Raw genomic sequence first — 15,853 nt, 5'->3', positions numbered from 1 at the left:
AAAAATATATATATATATATATATATATATATATATATATATATAATTTGCTAAATGAGCGAATGAGTTCAAGAGTAAGATTGAGCTTTGAGATGGAGAATTGTGCATTTGAGTTGGAAGCAAATGCGTTAAGTGCAAGTTGTATGTGCGGATGATTAATGTCTCACTTTCATTCCTGTAATTATGCAAGCCCCGCCTATTCAGTCGATCCGGTCTGAAATGTTCTTCGGCCACGCCCCCTGTATTTGTGCAACTGCAGGTGAATGGAGGGGATGGGAGAGGGTTGTGGGGCATTGCATTTACTTGCACGTGAAGTTTCTAAATATCAGTACGTGCCCGTACGTGCAACCCCCCCCAACCCAAAAAAAAACTTTCAAACCGCGAGCCAGAAACAACCACGCAGGCCGTTCCTTCGCTCTCGTAAACGACGACTGGATTGGGGCATTGTGTTTATCTATGAATGTGCATAAGAAATCGAGAAATTATTTGAATACATTAAGTCATCACTATCCGGAAGTGGTGCGTGCCCGTACGGAATGTTCACATGCATTCCACGAATTATCGCTTGTAATGAAGTAACAACTGCTGTGATACTTACACACACAGAGTTAATTAAAATCCAAATTAAAATCAAGCTTACCTCCCTGTCTTTGCTTGCCATGACATTCGCTGCCATGTAACCGGCACGGCCCGTGACGTCATCGTCGGCCGGCCGCGCACCGGCCTACGCAGCCACGCCTACGCAGCAACGTGTCATGTCATTGGTTGGTAAATAAATGGCCATAACTTGGGAAGCACTTGTCCGGTTAATATCAAACCTTGAAAAGGCACATCCTCAGGTCCCCAGCAATATAGCTGGCAAGTTTCAATTAGATCGGACCAGTGGCTGTCGAGAAACAGCGGTCACAGACACACACACACACACACACACACACACACACACACATTGCTGGAATTATAGATAGATAACTATCGTGATGATAAAAGCAACTTCCTGATTTATTTTCAGGATTAAAAACTTTTATTTTTCTCAATTAGGAAGGATCACAGTCGAGCAACCCCATTATTTTCTGAAATTGTGAGCATTTATTACGACATTGGCCATCAAAGATAGTTAAATATACTTTTAGTGTAAGCTCTTAGGGTAGACCGTAAGCTGTCCATTTTGAGCTGGGAGACTGCAGAGGGAATTGGGGTACTTAACATAATGTTGAGGTCAAGACAGCAGGTCAAGCCTATAACTATGGAAAAAGGCATTTGCAGTTGCCTGTTAAGCAACTGGTTCCAGATACTGTAGATAATGACTGTGGACTCCAAGAGGTCCATGAGGCCCGAATAAGCAATTGCTTTTTCATTCCATTTGGTTGAAGGGTTTTGTTCCATTTGAGAACTGAACAGAGAACTAGGTTTTTCCATGAATATGTGTGGGTTCAGTTCCCTTTAAGGCATCCTCTTGTCATCCCAAAACGAACTTTATGATGTGAATCACCAAATGACCAATCATAATTTAGTAGATACAAATGTTGTACTATAAAAAAATTCCTCCATTGTTTTTAGAGGCCTGGGTTCGAATCCCGACACAGTTAGAAACTGTCATCCTGGTGTTTCGCAGGCAGGGTTATTCTTCAATGTGTGCCCTCCCTAGGGTGGACATGAAACCAGGCGTTGTCCTTCGCAAAGAGAGGGGGGAGATGTCACCAACACCCTGAACAAATTCCAAATTCCTACCCTAACTACTGCTGCGATAGGGATGGCGAACCACCCAGTATAACCCTTGCCAACAAACTGCTCCTGCAGCACCAACACTCTGTAACAGAGTATGGTACATCAGAACCAGAATTATTTTAAACAAATTATTGCATAAATTTCATCAAGACGGGATAAAAGTAAATATATGAAGAATAACGAGGAAAATAACAAGGAACTTTGATGCATGAGGAAGCCATTCAGCCCATCATGCCTGCGTTACACCAACACCAGACCAAATGTTGACAAATAAGTAAGGATAAAACTATAACGGCACTCATAGAGCGCATTGTAGTCTCACCTCATGCATTTATTCGAAACAAAAATTCCATCGTTAACTGAACACGCCACTATTGTGGCCACTGCGATTATGGCCCATAATCCAGTGTCATCCATGTACCCTATTATGTCACATTGTTTCTTGGCATGGGTTATGAACTTCATAAATTTAATCATTAAATTAAGAAAGGGCCAGAGATCATATACATCATTTCAGATTTTTCAGATCAGAATTTCAATTCAACCAATTATGGTGGGAATACCACTTCTCCGATGATGCCATCATGACCTCCCTATATACCCCATGGGGCATTGATGACATGCAAGTTTCAATTTTTTTCGTCGAATGGTTTTGGAGAAAATGTTGTCCAATTTTTTTCTTCCCTGAATCCAATATGGCTGCCATACGATGTGGCCTATGATGTCAGAGTTCTGTTAGAATCAACATTACCTCCGTGAGTTTTACATAGATCGGACAAGCGGTTGCAGCGAAAAGCATTTTTGAAGTGAAAATTTATACCGGGACCTGCAAAAGTATTCACCCCCAACAAATAATGCCACATTTAGATGAACATGCATGGATCGGCTCGCAACGCTTGCCTCTCCACACGTCTCACTTCTCCACACTTCGTAACAGAGATTTACAAAACAGATTTGCTGTGTTGTCATGATTTATGATTTACACCAATCATAATACTGCACAAACATTTCTTTACTTCAAATGTATTTTTTCTTCAAATGTATTGCTGCACTGTATTTGGAAGGGATAGGGCAAGGATGGGACAAGGAGAGAGAGGGTGGGGGAGAGGAGTTAGCATGGAGAATATGTTATACTCTATGAACACGTGCGCGCGGCACACACACACACACACACACACACACACACACACACACACACACAATGCCATTATCGGCAACTCTTCAGGAATTGGCAGTTTGGAGTCAGTATGATTACCGACTACAGTACGTACTGTACACAACTCCAAAACCTTGAGTAGCTTTCACTCAAAAATAATGTTGCATTTATAGAGATGTTTCAGGGATATGTTAACAAACTTTAATCTTCATAAATAGCAGCATGACGCATGGAAAAAAAATTTGGCTCGGTACTTCAGAAAATATGTAAATTCGGCAAACTCGAACAACTCGATCAGGATGACAGAGCGCGGACAACTCGATTAGGATGGCGGAGAGTGGACCACCCGCTCAGGATGGCAGAGTGTGGACCACCCGCTCAGGATGGCGGAGCGCGGAAAACCCGCTCAGGATGGCGGAGAGTGGACCACCCGCTCAAGATGGTGGAGCGTGGACCACCCGCTCAGGACGGCAGAGTGTGGACCACCCGCTCAGGATGAAAATATAGTAAATAGGTATCTCGGCTTATTTATAAGAATCGTTTTTTCTTTAAATTATCAGATTTCAGTCCATATTTAGACACTTATTTAGTCCGAATGATATCCGATCCTCAAAGCCGAAATAATATTCTGATGATATACTTTAATTAGTCCGTGAGAGAAGATCGTGGAAAATTGCATCATATAATGCATGAAATCACTCCAAGCTCCAATTTGAAAACTATAGCACTTACAAAAACGATGTATACAGAGATTCATAGCTATGTTGAACAGGCATTCGATAATATGAGTGCGGAAAGTGAAAAAAAAACGTTATCAATCAGAAATCATTGCGGAATGCTCCAATTCAAGGCATGGTTGAGCAGGCCGAAAAACATGGCGGCTTCAGACCCCCAGCGAGGTTTCCCAGGAGACGCCTGAAGACCCCGAAGAGCAAGGTGTCCGAGGATTGCCTGATGAAGGATATAATTAAAGAAGGCCGTTAATTATCTTCAAAGGGGGTGTTCTAATTAACCCAAACACCCAATTTTCAGTCTTTCACTTCCTTGGAGTTCCCTTTGTACGGAAGTAAAGTTTCAGGCTGTTAGGTTTCATCATTTTGGAGTTATGGAGGAGACACACACACACACTTATTAATATCGATATAAAAAGGTCCAAGTGGTCTTCAGCTCGAAATGGGCAAGGGTCCAAACTGTCTAATCTGTCTGAAGGGTGTAAGGGGTCTAAATGGTGTTAAGGTCAAAGGAGTCTAAAGGGATTTGAAGGGATGTAAAGGTCTGAAGGGTATAAAAGGTCTAAACGGTGAAAGGACCGAAAGGTGTCGAAAGTGTTGAAAGGGTCTTCAAGGTAAAAGGAGTCTTAAAGGTTCAAAGGGTCTTCAAGGTTCAAGTTGAAGGGGTCTTCATGGGTCTTTTGGATCTTTGGGTTCTTCAGGGTCTTCGTGGTCTTTTGAGTTCTCTGTGTACGTGCATGTACGTACGCACGTGTAAGTGCGCACCATGCAGATGGTGGTTTGTTAATCTCCTTATTGTTTTATGGCCACAATTATTCCCACGTTATTTTGGGGTTGGCTGGGGGAAGCTAGGCCCAAGTCTTTCATGAACTGGCTACCCAGGCCTGACGTTCATCTCAGGTTAAGGCAGGAACTTATAATTTGTTCAGGGTGCCACTGATGGCTCACCTACTCTTTGTGAAGGACACCGTGGTATCTTTAAAGTCCACTATATAATGCTGACAGACGGGATGCCAGTTTATCATCCATCCAAGAAATGGAACACATTGATTCATCCTGCCTGTCAAACACCAGGGTGACAGCTGGGTCGGGATTCGAACCCAGCTAGACAGCTTAGAAGAGAGTGTGCATAGCTCGAGGCCATCCTGCCAGCCCCTGTGTTAATATTGTTACGGTCCAGGGTTCGAGATTCGCCATGGAGGGGAAGCGCTCGAGTTCCTCCCAAACAACCGGTCCTGAGGCCGCCGACCACAGATAACTCTGCGGTCCAACAGGCTGCTGTTCTTACACAGCCTGAGCCACTTGACTTAGACTACCGGCCGAGTAGAGTTACACTTTAATGTTTCCGCGATACCTTTCTATTGCCACGGCAACCTAACTAGAGGCCATGCCCTCGGTGCTGCACGTGGTGATCTTCTGCCGAATGGAACAGATAGGTGCAACACCGACTAACAGGGCAAATCACATGGGGTATAACTTCCCGGCTAACACTAAGTGCAAACTATGCTGGACCAATGAAGGAAAAGACATGATGAGCTAGTTGAATTTCAATCACAAAGGACATTTATTTAAAGGAAGCACGAGGAAATGCATGTGGTACATTTAAAGCAGGGGTTTATTTACACAAGGGAGATTTGTACAGCAGGGACATGCAAAATGGGTGAGGTGCGGCAAAAGAAACACAATAAGACAAAGAAGACAGTGCAGAGCTAACCCGATACTAATACTTACAAACAAACTTAATTATGCAAACAAAATAGGGGCCATCAGAATCACTTCGTGAAAGGGTAGATTAAGAGAGAAGATAAGAGAAAGGTTGAGGCTTTGGCGACCTCTGCACTCACCCAGCACCGGCTTGCAAGTCCGATGCTTTCCTACACTGGGGAAAGGCAAGGGAGAGGGGACTGAGATAGAATGGTGTCGCTGTGCGGCCGGGTTATTTTTTCTACTTCATCCCGTGGCACTCCGCTGCATCTTGTGGCACTTCACCCTGAACCCATCACCAAAATTAGAAAGTGCACCTGTAATCAGGCTGAACAGAACCTCAAAGAAAACCTCTGAAATACCTCCTGAATGAACTTCATGAAACCACCATTTTAAAAAAACCTTCCAAAAGAACTCTCCGAACAAACCTTCTCTGAAATATCTAAAAACTCTCCGAATGGACCTTCTCTGAAATATCTAAAAGAACTCCTGAATCCTCATGGAAGACTATTTTATACACTCTGAGTGAGGAGGAGCCCAGTGTCCATGGCAGGCGTAACTATGCCACATGGCAACTAATGTCTACTCCTCATGTTCCGAGCACGCTGTATTCATTTCCCCAGACTTCAGCTATATGCTGACGTCACGCACTCTGCAATGCCGTCGGACCATCGGTTTAAATACAGACAGGCGGTCTGTATTTAAACCCAAAAAATAACGGCTCGATACATCTTCGAGCCAGGCCACAGAGCCGATCTCCTGAATTAACATGGGGGCAGTGGGCATTTCTCCATACTGGTAGTGCAAGCATTCTGGAGGGTCGCAGATGGTTCCCCGAGCAGTGCGATGGTTACTGCCGACAGAGAGGAATAACAGAAATGCCACCACAAACTTGTGCTACATGGCAGCAAGTTCGGTTAGTCGTCGCACTCTGAGCAGGGGCAAAGCGTCACCCCCCGACAGGCGTGATGGTGGTTGCTGTCATCAAACAAAGATGAATGGTTGAGATAGTGATTGTAGCGGTATTTAGAACAACCCTACAGTGGTAGAGCAATGGCTGAAGCTGAAGTCGATGGCATGTGAGCAAAGCTAGGCGATGGTTGTTGGTTTTGTGGTGTGGAGGTAATTGTAGTCACGTGGTGGTGGTCTGGTTGGAAGTGATGCTGAAAGCGTGGTTGAAAGTGGCATGGCGGTTGAGTTCTGGCACGCAAGTTGAATGGAGTTGTGGTGGCATATGCTAACGAGGTGGTGCACGGTTTGAATGTGGTGTTGAATTAAAAAAAATAGAAAAATGGTAAGAAAGTGAGGGAAAAAAACCTAACCAATCCCACACAATGCATATCCCTTTTGTAACCCACTATACATAGTGAAAGGACTGTCTGGAACACTTAATAAGAAAAATCTACCTTGGGATCCGCTGTATGGTGGTTGCCATTGCTGGGTGAGTGACGATTCGCAGAACCGCAACAATATTATCATTATGCTATTATCATTAGACAGAATTAACCGATTAATTTGTAGTTAGAATAATTTGACAAAAAAAATACAACTTGGATGACATACTGAAGATGCTGGAGTCGGGATTGCAGGAAGATGTATCAACAACCCCAGGTATGCTGAAAATACCACTCTGTTGGCAGAAAGTAAAGAGGGCTTGATGAAACTGCTGCAGACAGTGAAGAAGGAAAGTGAAAAGGTTAGTGTTTACTTAAACCAAGAGCAAGCAAGTCCGACAAAGAGCCACCTGGTCTCTCCGGGAAAGCATGGGAAGTTTAACTAGAGGTACCACATCCGGATGCACCGTGTAGCAGAATCTTTCCTTCATGTTGGAGTCCCACTGAAATTGCCATTTTTTCTCGATCTGGTCCTTGGTCAGACTAATCATTTCCGATGGTCCCAGGGGGATTTGAGTGACATTTTCCAGTTTAAGGGCATGCTTAGCCACTAGGTCACAGGCCTCGTTTCCACCAATGCCGACATGAGCAAGGATCCAGCACAGGTCGACCACCAGACCCCTCCACTTCGCAATATTAAAGGCCCTATCACACCTTGACGATTTAGCCAGCGTATGCCGACGTATGAAAAATTTGTCTAAAACGCTGGCACACGTCGAATACGTATGGGTAAGTTTTGTATACGTTAAGAGCACGCTGGCATACGTCGTAGTACGCTGGCATACGTCGTAGTATGCCGAGCTGTTAGACAAATTTTCCATGCTTGAAATTTTTCGACGTATGCCAGCGTATGACTCACACCTTCCGCATAACGCTGGCCATAAGTTGTAGGCACGTTACGCGATCGTTGACACACGTCCACACACGTTACTTGTAAGTTACTCATAAGTCGAAACACGTCGAGGTAATGTTTAGCATACCCGAAACTTATTTCTAACCTATGAGTAACGTGTAGTAGGCACGTTACGCGATCGTTGACACACGTCGACACACGTTGCTTGTAAGTTACTCATAAGTTGAAACACATCGAGGTAATGGTTAGCGTCAGTGTTCCAGACTCCCTGTTTTTTTTTTTTTGTTTTTTTCTTCGGTATGACGGTGATGTTGACACTTCGATTTCTAGTGCGGTTATAATATAATATAATTAATAGGCTGCCGCTCAACGATTTAAATCATAGGGAAAGGATGATGGCGGAGCGCCGACCTCCGCTCAGGATGGCGGAGCGTGGACCACCCGCTCAGGATGGCGGGTGCAACATGCTGAAAATTTGTCGACGTACTCGGCATACTACGATATATGCCAGCATGCTTCAGCGTGCTCTTAACATATACAAAACTTACCCATAAGGTATTCGATGTGTGCCAGCATATTCGGAAAATTTTTCATACGTCGGCATACGCTGGCTAAAACGTCAAGGTGTGACAGCGGCTTGACACTTTGATGTCTAGTGTGGTTATGATTTGAATCGTCCAGCCACAGCCTTTTAACAGCCTACGCCACGTGATCGTCGGCGATTCGCTGCCGCATGCTATGCATAAATTAGACTATCGTTGGGCATAGGTTGTGAACGCCGACAACACGCTCAGCATTCGTTGATATAAGTTATCTATATGTTATCGAAACGTTCTGTGTACGTTACTAATACGTTATGCATATGTCCAACTCGTTATGAATACGTGCAAAACTGGAAAAAAACATCAATAGTTCAGCGTACGCCAGCGTTTTACATACATTTTGATACCTTGCCATACGCTGGCTAAAACGTCAAGGTGTGACAGGGCCCTAATCAAATGCCAAACTTCCAGCACCAAGTCATTCCTACATCCATCCTCTAAGGATTCCAATACCTTTAATGCGGAAAGTGAATCAGAGAGGATAACCACACTGAGGGCATTAAACTCAATTCTCCATTCTAGAGCCAGAACTATGGCAAATAGTTCGGTCGAGAAAACCGAGAGATGATGCGTTAGCCAAAATGCCCTGACCACCCTGAAATCGAGGATGCATATTGCTGCAGCTGTCCTACCAAGAGAAGGTTCTTTGGAGCCATCTGTATATACATGTAATGATTGACTCCAAATTGAATTGATAAACTCAATAGCCTGATTGCATGCGGCCGCAGGATTCTGATACGTTCTTCTGAGAGAGAGACGAAAAGTACGGAATGCCTTAATCACGTCGAGTTTCCTCGAAACTTCTTTCAGTTTAGTAGTGACTGTTTAAAAGTGTGATTGTACGTTGTATAGAATTGACTGAAACGTTTGTGGCTATAATAATTTTTATGTCCGGAAGGTGTGCCCCATGAAAGCCTTGATGATACACCTCAACACGGAGTTCCTACACGGAGCAAATCCCCCTTGGGGAGGGAGCAAGTTGAATCACTACAACCTCCATCGGGTGACCCTTAGTCCCCCTGTCAAGTTCAGTTCCGATCGGATAAGTAACAACCGAATGTATCTCGGTCAAATAAAACAGTCAGACAGACACCAAATTACGTATTTTAATAAGAAGATTATGAATTATGTAGAAACAATTTTTCCAAATGAACTTTTTTCTTTACAAATGAAGAGATCAAACTCTTATAGTTATAGTTGTTATAGTTGTTATAGCACTGTTATAGTTGAAGGTTCCATGTCAGGAATACCTGCAAAAAACGTGTACAAATTAAAAAAAAAGTTGTAAAAGTATTCAGCCCCTTATGCCAGTTCTTGGTAGAAACACCTTTTGCAGCAATGACTGCGATGAATCTTTTTGGGTAGGTCTCTCCCAGCATTGCAGAGAGATGGTGAAATCTTTGCCCATTCTTTATGTGAAAATTGTTCTAGTTCTGGAAAGTTTGATGGGGATCGCCGATGGACTGCAATCTTCAAATCTCACAATAAATGTTCAATTGGGTTCAAGTTAGGACTATTATTGGGCCACTCAAGAACATTTATTTTCCTCTTATTCAACCACTCCAGTCAGGATGGTGTTGACTGGGTGATCTGCAGTGTTGGGCTTGCGCCAGACATAACGCTTCGAATTTGGAACAAAAAGTTCAAGTTTTTGTCTCGTCTGATCACAAAACTTTTCTCCACATGCCTGCAGTACCATTAAGATGCTTTTTTGCAAACTCCATGCGAGCTTTGAGATGAGTCTTTTTAATGGCTTCTTTCTTGCCACCTGTCCATTGAGGCCAGCTCTGTGAAGGGAACGGGATATTGTTGATTCATGAACATTGTAGTCAGGTCGGGTCAGATTAGATCTGTGACTTGCGACAGGTACCATGTAAACCTGTACTAACCTGTTCCATGGTCGGGTTGCCGGTAATGAAACCGTCTCCCCATCAAGTTTCTTGGTGAGGAGGGTGTATGATATGGACACCCAGCAGGATGAAGAACAAAACCTGTCAAAGAGCGGAGAAGCACCTAGTGAGCCGACGGCCATCCATATCTAGTGCACAACTGTGTCTGTGGACGTCCTCCTGCAGTTGGGTTACTTTTTATGAGGAGGTTGGTCGCAGAATTTGCACTCCGGCCACCGTAAAATCCTTCATTCCGCAAAACATTCCAAAAGCATTAAAAAAAAAAAGGTCCGAAAACCCACTCCGTGGGAGTACCTCCTGTGCAGCTTCCCTTCACAGGGCAGCTCACTGGATGACGGGATTGGGGCAAAACCTTCGAAACCCCCAATCTTTGATGATTGGAGGGAAACCACGGGGTAACCTTCCCGGGTCAGATTGCAGTAGTGTGTGTCGGGGTGGTGCTGAGGTGTCGTCCACCAGACGGCGGTCTTCTTGGGTTAACGTGAGGCGGTCCCTTCAGGTGAGTGCTTGAAATGTCCTATCCCATAAAGAGGATGATCACCTGCCTCTGTTATCATCTGAGCTCAAGCGTATGGACATCGGTATTGCAGCACTTTCTGAGGTTCGGAGGCCTGATTGCGGCGAGATCATGGTGGGTTGTTACACATACTATTGATCTTGTCGCACTGATCGTTACTGTGCCCAAGGAGTTGGTGAAGCTGAGTCCAATAAGCTGACACCAATGATAATTGAGGTAACACCAGTCAACTAGCGTATTATAAGACTAATGATCCGTCATTCCTTGGGTGACATTTCCCTGGTCTCTGCATATGCTCTGACTGAGGCGAGTGATCTCACCGTGAAGGACGCATTCTATGTCACGCTCGAGTCTGTGGTTGATCAGTGCCCCAGGCGAGATACTCTTCTAGACTTGGGGGATTTCATTGCATCGATTGGAACTGATAGGGATGGTTATGAGACATGTGTTGGGCTCCATGGGTCTGGAACATCGAACCAGAATAGCAATAAATTACTTGACTTTGCAAGAAGTCTTGGACTTAGGGTGGGCTGGTTACTTTGAGCGTCTGTTCCAGGCTGATCCATCAGCTGTCAAGTTGGATGTCAGGGGTGTTACAATCTCTAGGTGCTGATCCTCCAATCAACTGTGGTCCACCTTCGTTTGTGGAATCAGAGGCTGTGGTGAACTGGATGAAATGGGGTAAAGCTCCTGGGATCTGTGGCATCCATCCTGAACTTCTCAAGGCCGGTGGAAATGCTTTACTCGTGTCGTTGCATTCAGTTTTGTGTTCTGCCTGGAACACAGGCATAATCCCAACTGACTGGAAGAGGGGCCTTGTTGTCCCTCTCTGGAAAGGGAAGTGTGATCGCCAAGACTGAACCAACGACTGAGGGCTGATGCTGCTCTCAGTGCCGAGCAAGGTCTTTGCTCGTATAATTCTTGATATGGTTCGCCACCATCTGCTTGAGCACCAGTGTCCAGAGAAATCAGGCTTTACACCAAAAAGGTCAATGATTGACCGTATCCTCGCTCTTCGAATCCTCAGCAAACGCAGATGAGAGTTTTGGCAGGGGCTGCTTGCAGCCTATGTTGATCTCTGTAAAGTATTTGATTCAGTGAATCGGGATGCCCTCTGTGGGATTCTTGGTCTTCGTGGGGTGCCACCAAAACTGATCGATCTGATGTCTGAACTCTACTCTGGTAGTGATAGTGCTGTGAGATGTGGTGATACCATCTCTGACTCATTTCCAGTTGTTACTGGAGTTTGTCAGGGGTGTGTACTGGCCCCCACACTTTTCTGCACTTGTATGGACTGGATTATGGGGAGGATGTCGGAGAGCTGAAGCTGCGGTGCATCATTTGGGAATGTCAAGATCTCTGACCTTGATTTTGCAGATGATGCAGGCATCTTTGCGGAGACTCTAGATATCTTTCTGGGGACCCTCGAGGTGCTGAATGAGAAGTCAGAGCCGCTGGGATTATGGGTTTCCTGGGTCAAAACTAAGATCCAGGCTTTCAATGACATCTTGGATGCTCCTATTCTGTCTGTACCCGTTTGTGGCGAGGATGTTGAGGTTACGGAGATATTCACTTACCTTGGCAGTGAAAGTCATGCCTCTGCTGGCTGTGAGTCAGAGGTCAACAGACTGGAGAGTCATGGATTCACTGGATCATGGAGTGTGGCACTGTTGGTACCTGTGCGGCAGGACGAAAGTCCAAGTTTTCATGTCCTTGGTGTTTCCAGTGTTGCTCTATGGATGTGAGACTTGGACTCTAACCAGGGATCTGAGATGGAGACTTAATTTCCTTGGTACCAGTCACTTCGGAGAATCCTTGGCAATCGCTGGTTGGACTTTGTATCCAATGAGCAGTTGCTGAGAGAGACTCAAATGAGATTTATTACCTGCATAGTCCGTGACATGCCTGGTGTTGGCTTAATGGCTGGAGTGGTAGGATTGGGATCCAAGGGTTCATAGTTCAATTCCGGCTTGGCTATTGAATTAATACAAGGTGGGGTGACTCAGCCTGTCATCCTTCTGAGGTTGGCAAAATGAGTACCAGCTTGCTGGTATCCTGTATCGGAGTGGTGGCCCATCTAGGATTGTGCCCAATAGCCAAGGAGACTGCTTGGGCAGCACCAATGCACTGCACAGAGTATGGTCCCACTGGATGAATGGATAGTCTGTGAGTGTCAGCTGCGGCTGTATGGACATGTGGCTCATTTTCCTGATGCTGATCCTGCTCACCAGATTCTCTCAGCGAGGGAGCCTGATGAGTGGAGGAGGCCAAATGGGCCAACCACGTGCATCGTGGTTGCAGCAGGTTGATCAGCATCTCAAGGAGATGGGGATGGACCAGGAACTTTCCTCGGGGATGGCCAGATGGAGACCCCTGGAGTACCAGCGGAAAGTGGACACAGCAACGTGCTGCTCCGGCGCATGCTCCCATACCTGACCTGACCTGAACACTGATCCCCATCTCAAACATAAAACCTTGTAGATCTTTCGGAGGTTGGAGGGGAGGGAGGTTAGGGAAAAAGGATTGGGGAGAGGATGGAGGGAGGATGGAGGGGAGGGAGGGAGGAGTGGTGGGGGAACTAGGAGGGGGGGAGGAAGGAGGAAGCACAGAATGGGGGAAGAGCAAGGAGGGGGTGAGAGGGGGTGGGGAGAGCGATGCCTCACCAAATGTCGCTCTCCACTCTGGGAGGGGTGGGAGTGGGTGGGGAGGAAGTTGGGAGGGGCAGGAGCTAAGTGTGAGGGGAGGGGTTCTCGACTTGCATTTGGTAGTGGGAGTTGTGGAGAAGGGGGTGTGGTAGTACAGGATTTAATTAAATGAGGTATGTTAAAGCACACATTAATACAGCAAGCGGAGACCACCCAGAGATATCCATGCGGCGTGCACTCGGGAGGGGGTTTGGGAGGAGGTAGGCGTGAGGATGGGAAGGAAAGGCAGCATGAGTGGAAGGGAATATGATATGAGGGGAAGGGAAGGCAGTAGAGGGGAAGGGAAGAAAGTGCGGTGTGAGGGGTGGGTAAGAGAAGGCAGCTTGAAGGGAGGGAAAGGCAATTAAGCACACACAGACAGCAACATTTTCTTTTTAATCGCTGTGTTCTATATAAACCCTGGCGGGAGCATTTACAACCCATGCTTTCTACCTGCCGAAGGCCTGTCTGCATGCATTTTTGCACAAGCAGCGACCTTTGCACCATTCTGGTCGGCTCACTCCAAATCTGATTCAAACATGCTACATTAGGGGGAAGCCATTTTAAATTTAAAACTAAACAGTCCCCTAAACAGAGGGGGAGGGGTGAGGGAGCAGGGGAAGGGGTGGGAGAGAGGGAGTGGGGGGGGGGGGAGAGGGAGAGGGGTGGGAAAGATGTAGAGTGGTGGGAGAGAGGAAGAGGGGTAGAAGAGAGAGAGGGATAAAGGGTAGAAGGGAGTCTAAGGGTTCTTCAGTGTCTTAGGGGTTCTAAAGGGTCTAATGGGGTAGATAAGGGTTTAGGGTTCTAAAAGGTCGAAGGGAGTCGGTAGGTCAACATGTTATTCAGGTACTGGAAGGGTCTGAGGATTCTAGAGGGTCTGAAGGGGTCAAAAGGGTCTTAGCTGTCTTAAGTGTCTTCAGGATCTAAATATCTTCGAGGTCTTAAAGGGTCTTAGCAATCTAAAGGGTTGTAAGGGTCTTTGGGGTCTGAAGTATCTTCAAGTGTTTAGCGGTCTGAAATGGTCTTTGGGGTCGATAGGGTCTTAGTGGACTCATGGGTCTTAAAGGGTCTTAGCGTTATAAATGGTCTTAGAGTTACATATGGTGTAAAGGATCTTAAAGGTCTTTAGGGTCTTAAGGGTCTCTAAGTATATAGGGGTCTAATGTAATTAATACACATACTCACCTTCTGGGTGCACACACAGACAAACAGATACAAATGCAATACCCTCTCCTCTGGTGAGGGTAACACGGATGGCACTCGGTAGAGTGCATACCTTCGCCAGGCTGAAGGTTTATGTTTTGTGTACCACTGATAAGCCAGATCTGCATCCAGACCTTAACCAAAATCTAATTAGCATTGTTCTTCTCACTTGCCCAACTCATCCACCAAGTTTTTTTCATGATTTGTCCACAACCTTTTGAGATATCGTGCTATATATCGTTTATGGCATGATCTCTCAATGGTGAAGAATCACTTAAAACTTCAAGTATCCGCATCCAAGTCCGGATGGATCTTCACCAAAATCAAATCAATTCGTCCTAATCATGCACCTAACCTGTCCCCCAGATTTCTTCCAAATCCCTTCATAATTTTTTGAGATATCTTGCTCAAAGACAGACAAACAGGTGTGAAAGCATAACCTCCATACACCTTTGGTGACGAAGGTAACTAAATGTAACCTGGTAACCTGATAAAGAATGACTGCTGTGGGTTTGATTCCCATAGCTGGTCACATTCCCATAGCTGAATACCCCTCACCATCAGTCAAGGGAAGCCTTCGTCTTGCAGGGATTGGAATACACTCATTTATGGAGTTACTCTAGTAGCATCAACTTGGATTTCCTGATTCAAACAGACTTCACAGAACGAGATCAAATACACAAATAAATATGCTCCTTTAAAGGAGGCTTCCACCCGATAGACAGCACAACGGACGGCATTTCACGTGCTACCCGCAAAAGCAATATTGTCCCAATCTGACATGGGTAAGCCTTGGTGCCTCATTGAAATGCTACTCGTACTCCACTTTTGTGTGGCCTAAAGAAAAAGGTGGACAATTCGAATCAAATCTCGAAACAGTGGGAAGAGATGGCAGAAAGAAAAAGGAAGGTTTTTTTTCCTCTTCGTCATTGAAAAAGCATTGGATCGCATAACTGTCAGAATCGTTTGCTGTAACGTAGTTGCACTATGCACCGGTGACTCAAGCGTGTCCTGTTAGCAATAAGGATGAGGTAGTTGTGTGTTGATGTGCATTATTGCTCTCTTGTGTCCGCTTCTGGCCTGATTCCCAGGCTCAGCTGTGCCTAGTGACATACATCCAGACATTTCCTGTTTCTTTTACGGATGCCACGCAGGTGGCTAACGGGTTCTTAACAGTCGGGGAAGGCAGGAAAAAGACAGCTGTCCCTGAAACTTTGTTAACTGCAATGCGTTACAGTTTCCCACAGGTTTCCGTTATGTGCTTATATATTCATCACACACACTCCAACCCAGAACCAGCCATGTCTGTTAGCATCTGTAGCTGGAATTCAAACAAGTAAAACATTCTGTGAGACAACTGTAAAACTTATACTA

General features: G+C 45.4%; 1 long non-coding RNA gene across 2 annotated transcripts in view; it reads right to left on the bottom strand.

Moving 5' to 3' along the window:
• LOC147028231 (uncharacterized) overlaps positions 1–15,853 on the bottom strand; it is a 72,983-nt gene that overhangs the window by 51,612 nt on the left and 5,518 nt on the right. Inside the window, exon 3 of one of the 2 annotated variants that reach the window (XR_015057478.1) lies at positions 5,158–6,946. The exons of the other annotated variant lie outside the window; for it this stretch is intronic. This is a non-coding gene — a long non-coding RNA (uncharacterized LOC147028231). Of the gene's footprint in view, positions 1–5,157; positions 6,947–15,853 lie in introns of those variants that run through there. 2 annotated transcript variants of the gene reach the window in all.

The sequence above is a fragment of the Eptatretus burgeri genome, chromosome 4 (genome assembly GCF_056783735.1).
Source record: "Eptatretus burgeri isolate ZD-2024b chromosome 4, Ebu_testis_v1, whole genome shotgun sequence".
Classification (NCBI taxonomy): Eukaryota; Metazoa; Chordata; class Myxini; order Myxiniformes; family Myxinidae; genus Eptatretus; species Eptatretus burgeri.
Note: the sequence above shows the minus strand (reverse complement) of the source record. Positions and strands in the feature narration are given on the sequence as shown.